We start from the raw sequence: 11,442 nt of genomic DNA, 5'->3' as shown, positions 1-11,442 counted from the left end.
TTCCCTTGACAATCAATCCTTTGACAGTTCACCCTTGACAATTAACCCTCGGATAGTAAATTCTCTGGTCGTTTCATCCCCCACCCGTTGATTCCCATGGAAAATAATCGCCTGAAGTTTTTTTTTCAATCTTTATATTCATTAATGCCGAACCAGCATCCGTGAAGGATATTTTTTTCATTTTTGACATCTCAACATAAATGAAGAAGTAAATAAAAGCCTGTTTATTGGTTATAGAGCTTGTGACATATTGTAGGCTGGTTAAGCGATCACTTTATACACCCGAAATATTTACCATTCTACTCATAATTGATATTTTGATGAAATTTTTGGAACTTATACATATATTGTAAACTCATAACGCTTAAAGTTAGAGTCCACGAGAGCCTATTGATCTATGATTTGTTTGAGAAAGCTTTTATTTACCAGATACTATTTTGTTTGGATGCATGCAAGATTGAAACTCGATCATTTTACATAAAATTGAAATTAAAATTTTTATGCAGCTCTTGTATTTGACAAGATTATTTTATTCTCAACATTTTAAGTGTGTGAACGAGGATATTGACGCACCAAAAATGTTGTTAATATATAATATGCATTTAAAAAATGTATTTAAAAAAATATGTTTTAACCATTCATATTAAAAAAATGGTCCTTTGTAAAAAAAAAAACTGTTTGGTGAATAAATGAAATTTGGTACCACAGTGCCTCAACGCAGGTTCCTTCATGTTAGAAGGATATAATTAATTATACACAATTTTACAAAAAAACACTGATTGTTAAAATTATCGTTCATGTTTATCATTAATTCTATTGAAATGTTCAATAAACCGACGAAATGAAAATATTATATCATTTCTCGAAATGTCATAAAATATGAAAAGAAAAAAAATGTTTTTGTATTTTGTTACGATTTATAGAAATAACACATTTTGTGGGCCTACAATATACGTTTAAGTTAACAAATAATAAAACTTTATTACTTTTATTTCTCAATTCCATCGGTTGGTATTAAATTTTTAAATGAAAGTATTTCAACAAAATAACACGTGTATATTGAAAAGCATTAGTATTTTTCGTATAATTAAAAAACTACCTGGAATTTAAAGATGAAATTCTATTAAATTACAACATTTTGAGTGTGTCCAAATACTTGTTCACAAAATCTGGATTATCTCCAATTACAGGAGTTAAATAAAATATTAAATGAAATTTATTTTTTGACATCTCATCAAAGATGAAGAAGAATATGGAAGTCTGGGCGTTTACGGGGCTTACGACCGTCATAGGCTGGTTTAAGTGATCACTTTACACACGTGTAACATTCACCAATTCTACCCATTATTGACAACCACACTACTCAAATTCTTGGAAGTTCTATATATATGAACCAATTTAGAAACTTTGTTCTTGAATTACTAGAACTTCACTAGAGACATCTATTGGTGAGATGTAAAGAAGCTTTTTTACTAAGCAGATACTCTTATATTAGTATGTGAGATCCGAATCCTGGATTATAATCACACACATGAGAAACGCCAGAAAATACCCTTTTGATTTTTATTATTAAGCTTATAATTTAGATTTTGTGAACAAGTATTTGGACGCACTCAAAATGTTGTAATTAAATGAAATTAGTTAAATATTGATTTATTCTTGAAAAAAATTAATTATCACAATGCGAAAATAATTGTAAGTCCATGTTTGTTTGGAAATATTATATAAAATGATTTTCTACGAAAAAAATATCATGATTCTTTTGAATTTAAGAATTGTTCACAAAATCTGGATTATGTCCAATTACAGGAGTTAAATAAAATATTAAATTAAACTACTTAAATATTGATGTATTCTTGAAAAAATCTAATTATCACAATGCGAAAATAATTGTAAGTCCATGTTTGTTTGGAAATATTATATGAAATGATTTTCTACGAAAAAAATATCATGATTCTTTTGAATTTAAGTAAACAGCTTGAGAATTAAGTGGGCGAATCAGACTACTTGACTCGTTTTACCCCACTTTCTGGGAAGGCGGAGTGATGAGATGTTCAAAATTATTTCAATTTCTCAAGAATAAATTTGAGATAAATGAATAAATAAATTAAATTTGCGTCTAATCAGAAGCAAGCCTTACCAAGAAAAAATTGGGTAGAATTTAAATTTTTAATAAAATACCGATCATATGGTTTTGTTACAGATAACATCCTATTTTGTTAGATTTAAGAGGGAATATACAAAAAGTTTGGTTTAGTGTTTTCAGAATTTAATGCATAATTGTTTTTTTTGCACAAAATTTTTAATGTAGGATTTGAAAAAAAAAACTTAATGTTGTTTTGATGAATAACGAAATAGTGAAACGTAATAAAAAAGTATAATGTCACATAAATACTTAGCAAACGTACCATTTATTTTACTATAAAATGCACATTTAATGTAATTATATTATTAGATTAAAACCAATATCTTTAGCTTTTCCACTTTATTTTTATTTGACCAGCGACCGGGTTTCGTCGTTACCGACATCATCAGACTGGTCTATCACCAGTCATCACCAGTCTGATGATGTCGGTAACGACGAAACCCGGTCGCTGGTCAAATAAAAATAAAGTGGAAAAGCTTAAAATATTGGTTTTAATCTAATAATATAAAACTAATTAACCATCACGCCGCTTCCCCGCAGGGGTAGGCAGAGAGAATAGAGCGCCACACCACTCTGTCCTTGCAAACATTCTTTGCCTCTTCCACGTTCATGCATCTCCTCATACATACCCGCCGATTGTTACGACTCCTAACCTGACCACTTTCAAGTATTTGGCATACCTGATCGTGCCATGTTTTTTTAATAATATATTAAAAATGCAATTCCATCACGAAGTCAGTGGATAATATAAATCTATTAAAAAAACATTTACTGTTGTTGCTACTTAAAACATGTCACATTGTCAACTGATTTTGGATAGTCAATACTCCACATTCTACTCAACTATGACATTCACAATAAAAAGCTAGTTGGTACGAAAATTCAATAACGCAAATAAATGCTTTCGGATGACGTTAAAACTAAGGGAATTGAAGAATTTTATAAATTTTTTTTTTCATTTATATCTTTAAACATATATTAGGTATAATAAGGAGCAATTAATAAGTTAATTTTGACTGTTTAAAACTTTATTTCTACTCCGAATCGATAACTTACGGCACCTAACTAATTAATTTCTGAAAATTCGATATTTACTTCTTGTATCTAATTTACGGAACGAGTTTTCTTGTAGTTTAATATTCCTTAAGAAAAGCTCGTGAAAACTGGTTTTATATTTTAACTTTCTTCGGTTTTATGTGGTTATAAAATTTTATTCTCACTTCTTCAAGTGATAGTAAAAAGATTTAAAAGACCTTTGAGCACCTTGTCCTGCATTTATTTACCATGATTTTATTGAAATCCCAAAATACCTTAAGAAGATTTAAAGGAAATGTGAAATTTAAAGTATTTGTGGGGATCGCCATCTATCATGGTATGTTCGAGTATTCGTTTGATACACTGTGCATTCAACATTTACTATTCTGCGAATTATTGAATTTTAATAGTGTTTACTATATTTCAAGTGACATTCCACATATCGTTACTCTATATTTAGTAACTATAACTGTGTTCCCTAAATACCTTAACACATTCTGTAAATATCTTATATAACGATTTTTTAAATTACTAAACATAAAAATAGTGTCATGAAATTAATGAAATAGATTATAATTTTTTTAAACGTGCTTAAAAAAATAACACAATATTTTTCAATGTTTTTAATTATCTAAGATATTTATCATGGTTTTTTGGTTGTTGTTTAAGTACACAAATGTAAATTTTTTTCTTTTGGAAAAATAAAGTCGTATTCTTTACAAATAATTAAATTGGTCGTATTAACGAAGTAATTTAGAACAATATAAAGGACTGATAAAAAACTTATTTCAAGTTCAATAAAATGCTTCCGGCTCTTTAAACTCTTTTGTATTCTACATATTAAATAATATCATGGCCCAACGTGGCCTTTTTTATTGTTAAAAAGGTCGTTCTTTTTATTGAATATATAATATTATAGTTTATAAAAGAGTAAAACATTGTTTTTTTAATTTTAAATTGGTAGAAGATTTGAAAAAAAACGTGATTTTTCACACTAGTTTCAAGGAGAATGGGGTTCTCTAAATATTTTCCCCTCTAAAAAAATCATGAGATGATCAAATATTTAAATTATTCGTTGGTTCTAAATCATAAATTTTATAAAACTATTCATCAGTTTAGGTACAACGTTTCATTTGAACATGTATGTGTGAATATATACTATCTTGTTATTGTCTTTTACATATGAGATATATTAAAATATATTTTCATAAAAAAAACTTTTGAAGGCATTGCCAGCGCGATCTGTTAAATGTAACAACAACACACGTAATGCACGACGCAACAATGGTTGTGGGTATCGTATACCCACAAACATTGTTGAAATAAAAATTGTTTGTCGTTATTAATTGTAAGAAATATGCGCTCTCTCTTTTCTTTAATTTTTATTTAACCAGACTGAGCCACGACAACGCATGGCTGGGTACTTTTAGTTTTTCTTCTTTTTCTTTTTATTCATTCTCAAGATCTGTTCAAACAGATCATGCGACCTTCTATATTTTTGGAGGTCTGCTTGGGGGTTGACGTCCTTCAGGGTTTCCTTGAAGGGCGATATATGGAAGTCTGTCTTCTGACTTTCTGTTAACATGCTCATTCCAGTACTGCCTTCGTTGTCGTCTCCACCTCACGATATTTGCCGTCTTACACATGCTTCAGATATCAGTGTTTCTTACACGGCCCCACGGTATATTACAAAAATAATGCGATCTTTTCAAATAAAATTAAAATTAAAAAATTATATATTTCTTTTAAAATATATTTAGTCACCTCAGGGTTAAAGAGTTTACGTATTATTGTGTAAGTAAACTATATATAATAAAACAGCCTTCTAATACCAGGGTAGGAAAGTATAATTTATAAAGCAGAAACCTCCGGTGACAAATCCCAAACTATTTTCCGATGCTTTCTAAAAAGCAAAAAGCAATCTCCTTCGGCGACATGACCTTTACAAAAGCTGATATTTTTTGCGCAAGCTCCTAAAAGCACTGAAATACAACCAAAGTTTTCAATTCACCGTCTGAATAATGTCTTTCGCGCCGAGTTACGTCTGTTATCTATATAAATGCGACCACTGAGCTAATATGCAGAAAATCTTAAAAAAATACAGTATTTGGCTCCTTACATTCATGAAAAGGCTGAGTAAAAAACAATATACACTTTTATGATTTATGATGTCTGCCTCCGTAGCGTAATGGTCAGCACGCTCGGCTACCATTCTGGAGGTTCCGGGTTCGATTCCCAGGGGGGTTCAAATTAATATTTGTGACTTTTTCACTGTAATATTTATTCAATACTACCCTGGACTGGTTCCTGAAGCGGAGGGTTGATCACCTTTCCTTCATGTGTAAACGATTAAGATAACACTACATTATATGACGCAGTGCCCTATGCACCATGGGGGTGCAGATAAGGGTTTTATATTATTATTTATGATTAATGAAGTACTTTGAAGTTATATTGGTCAAGTTAAAATAAATAAGGTATACTCGGTTACGGGTAAATGTAGCTATGTTTGGTATTCAACCAATTTGAAATACAATAAATAAACAAAGAATATATTTGTGGTATGTATTTTAAATGCAAGTAAAAAATGAAAACATAAAATATATATGAAACAATAATGTAATAAAAAACATTGAAAATGCTAAAAATCAGGATTTGTCAAAAAGTAGACTGTTTGCATAAGCAATGTTAAGTTATTGCGTATTCTGCTGTTATGCCCAATAGATGGCGCTGCCATAGAAATATAAAAATAAGTGTTAAATTAAACTATATGTGAAGGGTGTTTTTTTAGGGGTACACGAATTTTAATTTCCCCAATAATGGTGGCACCCGCCGTGTAGCGTGTTGCGCCTTCTTGTTGAAATCACAGGTCTGTCACACCAATGCCAATCAACTGAAGTACGAAAAAGTCAGTAATCATGGTTCTGTGGCGCTTTCCATTGACCGTAACATTCTGGCCGGCATCATGTTTTTAAAAATATGGGCCAATAATTCCACCTGCTCATAAAGCACACCAAACAGTAACTTTTAATTAATATAAGGACATCTCGACAAAAGCTTCTGGGTTTTCTTCACTGTTATTAATTTTGCAATTCTGCTTATCGACAGTGATTAAAAAAAAAAAACCTCATCCGTGAACAATATTTTGCGTTAAAAAGAGGATTTAACTGAATACTGTTTCGGCCCATTCACCAAACCTACGATGTCATAATGGTCATTCAGTATTTTTATGGTGAAATGATAAAATGTACTGACTGCAAATCAACTGTCAACTGTCAAATTGACAGTCTTTAGAAACAGACATTCAAAGTTGCACGTTTTAAAACCAAACCTCTAAAATAACACCCTATATATGTATATATTAATAGTATCATACAATAGAAAATGAATTGAGGTTTTCATAATAAACCAACATGAATTTTACAAATGATATTTAGCTCAAGGAGATTCGAATGTGATTTTAACTAATTAAAAGAAATTAGGTTTTCATTTCAGAAATTTAAAAGATAACAATCATCGAGAAAGGGAGGAAAACGTATTTAATGTGGCTGAAGTTACCATTTTGCCTGGCACCCTTATTGATTTGGGAGGTGTTTTTTTAGGAATGGAGAAACTTAATTTTAAAATTCACAGAATTCTTCCCTTGTCTACCCCTAAAATTATACAAGGCGGAGCGCGCTTCAGTGACTTGATTTAAAATGGGAACCTTTCAAAGGTACGCAAACACTTCTTGACTTGTTCAAATGTTTCAGGAGAAGACTTCTTATCTTTGATCAAAAATCAACGTTGGACTTTTAATAAGATAGTTTGTCATTCAAGACTGTCAAATTTACTTTATGTTAAAATAATAATTACTGCCAGCTTTTCTGGATGATATCCTTGCACAAGTTTATTAGAAATAGTACCCCTTTTGAAAAACTTGTTGATTTAAATTATCAAGTTAAAACTAATTTTATGGGTCACGTGGTTCGTATTTATTTGATTTTTTCTTTGATTTATCTTTTATCGTATACTTAAAAAAATACTAATCATGCTATTATGTTTTTTTTTTCTAGTATTATTGAGATTTGTTATCGTATGTTTATACACACATGAACAGTGGAACTCTTCATAACGAGCATGATTCGTTCCAGAATCTTACTCGTTAACCAAAACATTCGTTAAGCGAAACAATATGCAATATCGAAGATGTCGTTGGGTGGGGAAGGCAACGAAGAAGACAACGGTATGCACATCTGAGGACAATGGAACCATCTAGACTCCATTACATTGCACTGCCCGACCAACCCCAAGGTAGATGACTTCCGGACAAACCACCAAAGAGAAGAGCCGATAGCTGAGAATCGACGTCGCTGGAGGCTAATCCCTTTTAATAACAGGCCACAAAGCCTACACAAAGTAAAAGAAGAATAAATACTTGAGGGTAGTCAATCGGGAGTTGGAATAATAGAAGAGTATGCATAAGGAGATGCATGTATATGAAAGAGACAAAGTTTTTTGGCAAAGACAAATTGATGTGGCATTCTAGTCTCTCTGTCTACCTCTGCTGTGAAGCGGCGTGATGGTACGATAACAATTTGGTTTTTAATTGAATTTGAGTATATAAAAAAAAAAACTAGGTTCATAAAATACATTTTGTAACAAAAACTCGTTGTTCGTTTATAGTATTATATGATTGAGGCAGAGTTATCAGGTATAGTAAAATATTAATCATTTTTTAAATTTTACTTTATAATAGGATAAAAGTTTTTCATACTACGTTTTGCTGACTCATATGTTTCGTGAATAAAAGTACTAAAATTATTATTTAAAAACAGGTACTTTCCGCCACGCAATTTCTTTGTTAAACAAATTCTCTGGTATATCCTATATATGTAATACATTTACGAATTTATATATATTTATATATATAAATACATGTAGCTATTATATTAAAATTACTTCATGTTTATTATTATAACTACCCTAGAAGGTAGTTTAAAGATCCGAAATCTTAGAATGTCCATTTTGAAGAAGCAAATAGAATACTAACATGTATTTTTATTGGTTATTTAGTGGGCGTTTAGAGGGAGGGTGGAAGCCTTAACGAGCACTCTACCGAAAATATATGCACAATAATAAATTTTTACTACTCTCCGATCACCCGTCTGATAAAATATTATTTATTTTACGTTATTTTCGTTTCGGATTAAGCCGTTGGCAGTTGAGCGTGCGTGCTTTTATTTCTTATAGTAAATACAAAATAATATTCAGTTTGGGAATAAAGCATTATTCACGCAACCATTCTTTACCCTTTCAGAACTAAGTCAATTACTTTTTTGTGTCTATTTGAATTCACATTATTTTTAGTTTTAAATTACATTGTACTTTGGATACAACGACACAAATATAACGTTGAGTAAGGGAGTTTAAAAACCCATATTACTTTGAAAGCTTCTACCAGATCTGATATAGAGCTTTGGGCTTTCTAATACAGTGTTCCGCAAAGTGTGTGCCGCGGCACGTGGTGATTAGTTTGTGTGCCGTGAAAAAAAGTCTAGTTTTATTAAGATAACACACCTTGAAATAGCTGAAAGCTAAGTGAGTGAGGCGCTTTGTTGAGCGAAGAGCGTAAAGATAAGGATTTTTGTCTCTGAATATTATTTAATAAATAAAAAGAGCAGTCTTATCAACAATTGTTCCAATTTTTTTCGCCTGTGCTCAGGTAAGTAGGCTCACATTTTGCATCAAACATCATATGTTATGTATGTTTTTGGATTATATTAATTTTATTAACAAATCAACATTAAATAACCTTTTTTTTTCTTAGATGTACCTCTAAAAATTCTCGATTTGGCAAGTGTACCTTGAAGAGAAAAAAGTTTGCGGAACACTATTCTAACTGACCACTCTTGCAAATAAATTTTTAAGGGGCTAAAGTTTTAAGTTTGCAAAAATTATAAAAAATACCAAAATTGTACCCAGATTATTAATATTAAAAAGCTTTCAATGACCCTTAATCAGAAAGTATCAATGTAAATAAATACAAATTTGTTTAACCGCCTCTAGGTACACAAAGTTCTGGTTGCAACCTTAACGTGTAGAAAATAATCATGCTGTTGCCAAAACAAGGATGAAAGTAGACTTAATGCAATATCGTAATGCGATCTCTTAGAGTCTAAGAGTTAGACACATGTAACGTTATAGTAGTTGAAATAAATTAATAGTCAGTAAAAATAGAGGGTGTGAAAGGGTTGAAGGACAAAGGTCGCTGTGAATTTTCTTCAAATAGAGGTTTTATACAAAAAATAATATAAAAAAGTTGTTAACACGTGATTGAGAAACAGAATGGTATACGAGTATAAACGAGGTAAGAGTTTAGAACTTTCTTTATTTTATACAATTTATGAATTTAAAACAAGTCTTTTGAAAGTCACGGTTGTTAAAAAACATATATTTTAAGAGTTTATATAAGTATATCTAAAAAAATATGATGCATTGATGGTTTCAAATGTTTTATGAGATTTTACTAAGTTATGTATTTTTCTTCTTTATTTTGGACTAAGTCCTGTTATTCTTCGGTCCACTCCTGGGAGGTGGAAGACCAGCTGTCTCTCCGTCGTTAAGGTAGTCTTTTTGGGGGTCTGTTACCTCTTGCACTGCTGTCTGCTGCTATTTTTACCACTCGATCCGAACTTGCTCTTCCCACACGATTTTTTTAGAGCCGTCTTCTTTCTCTACCCATTGCAAGACATCTTCGCAATCACAGATTTTTCTTATTTCAGTGCGAATTACTTCAATTCAACTATATAAATTTATTCAATAATTAATATGCACACTGCATACTAACATTTAAGGCGTATATATTAAAAACAAAAATTTAAATAAGTAGGCAAGAAGACTCTTGTTTAATATGTAGAAGAATTCCGCTTCGGAATACTCCTTCAGAAACATGGAACAGATTAATATCCATGTGATATTGTTCAACAAAGCCGTACCTTTTCCTACAGACATAACCATCGGCAGATTAGTCTTATAAATAGGAATATGAAACAATCTATGGCGACGCTGTCTAAGGTAACTATCGGGATTATACAGATCAATGCTTCGGATAATTTCAGAATAATCGATCATACCGCGCAACAATCGGTAAAAATTCGCAATCAAATACACATTCCTTCTAGTCTTTAAACTGTTGTAGCCAAGCATACCCTGGAGTAACTTAGCTTTGTTAGTAATTTAACTCCGCCAATGCCGGTCCCAAGCCCGGATTCAAAAGGAGGAGGGTTCCTGGGTGAGGTTAGCAGCCTACCTAGGGTAAAAAAAGAGCATGCTTACAGCATCGAACACCAAGCCTCGGAACACGGTGGATCCCCAAAACTAACCAAAAACTTGTATTTTTCCATGAGACAAATTTGACAAGTACGGGTCATATATAAAGAAAACCCGAACATGTAGTTAGCCAGCCAATAGAAATGGATCTTCCTCGAAATTTATCTAAAGGAAGACCGAAAAATTCATGGGTGCTGCACAAAGATAACATGATTCGTAGGCATAGCATAGGTGAAAAGAAGAATCTATAACCTGAGGACGAGGACATCCAGAGGTCGTCCAGAACAGAAGGATCTATAACCTGAGGACAAGTAGAGCTGACCTTAGTAGTCTACAAAGACGGGATGAAGTCAGGAAGAAGAAGGGTCTTGTATGACACCTACTTCTATTTCATATATTTACAATACGTAACCATTACCCTATCCTTCAAATAAGTTTGAATGGTATTGGAATGTAATATTTCTTTTAAAAAATATGGGAAACACAAATTTTTACTTATTTATTTTTTTACAAAAATGTTGATAAAATTAGTATATAACCACTCACGGTGAGTGGTTATATACTAATTTTATTAACATTTTTGTAAAAAAATTAATAAGTAAAAATGACTAACCACAAAATAAATGCTTTAAATATTAATAATATTGAGAATACAAATTTTTATATTTTTCATACAAACGATAATAATTCTGTATATTTGCTTGTGTTTTTTTTTAAATTATATTTGTTTTTTTTATTTATATTTTTCAGGTTTTTGGAAAATACTTTATCAGATTATTTTAATTCATTGATATTTTTTTTAATATTTCAATATACCCGTACATATTTATCTACTAATACGTTATTTTGATGAGAATATTAAAGTCTGAGTACTTACTCCTTCTGAGTGGCTTTTCAAGTAATCCCACAATCAGTAAATTTCTTAGTATGTGGAATAATTGGAATAAAAA

Source organism: Brachycentrus maculatus, unplaced genomic scaffold (genome assembly GCF_059751285.1).
Source record: "Brachycentrus maculatus isolate JH-2025_06_01 unplaced genomic scaffold, ASM5975128v1 h1tg000751l, whole genome shotgun sequence".
Classification (NCBI taxonomy): domain Eukaryota; kingdom Metazoa; phylum Arthropoda; class Insecta; order Trichoptera; family Brachycentridae; genus Brachycentrus; species Brachycentrus maculatus.
The sequence above is the reverse complement of the archived record's forward strand: the minus strand, read 5'-3'. Positions refer to the sequence as shown.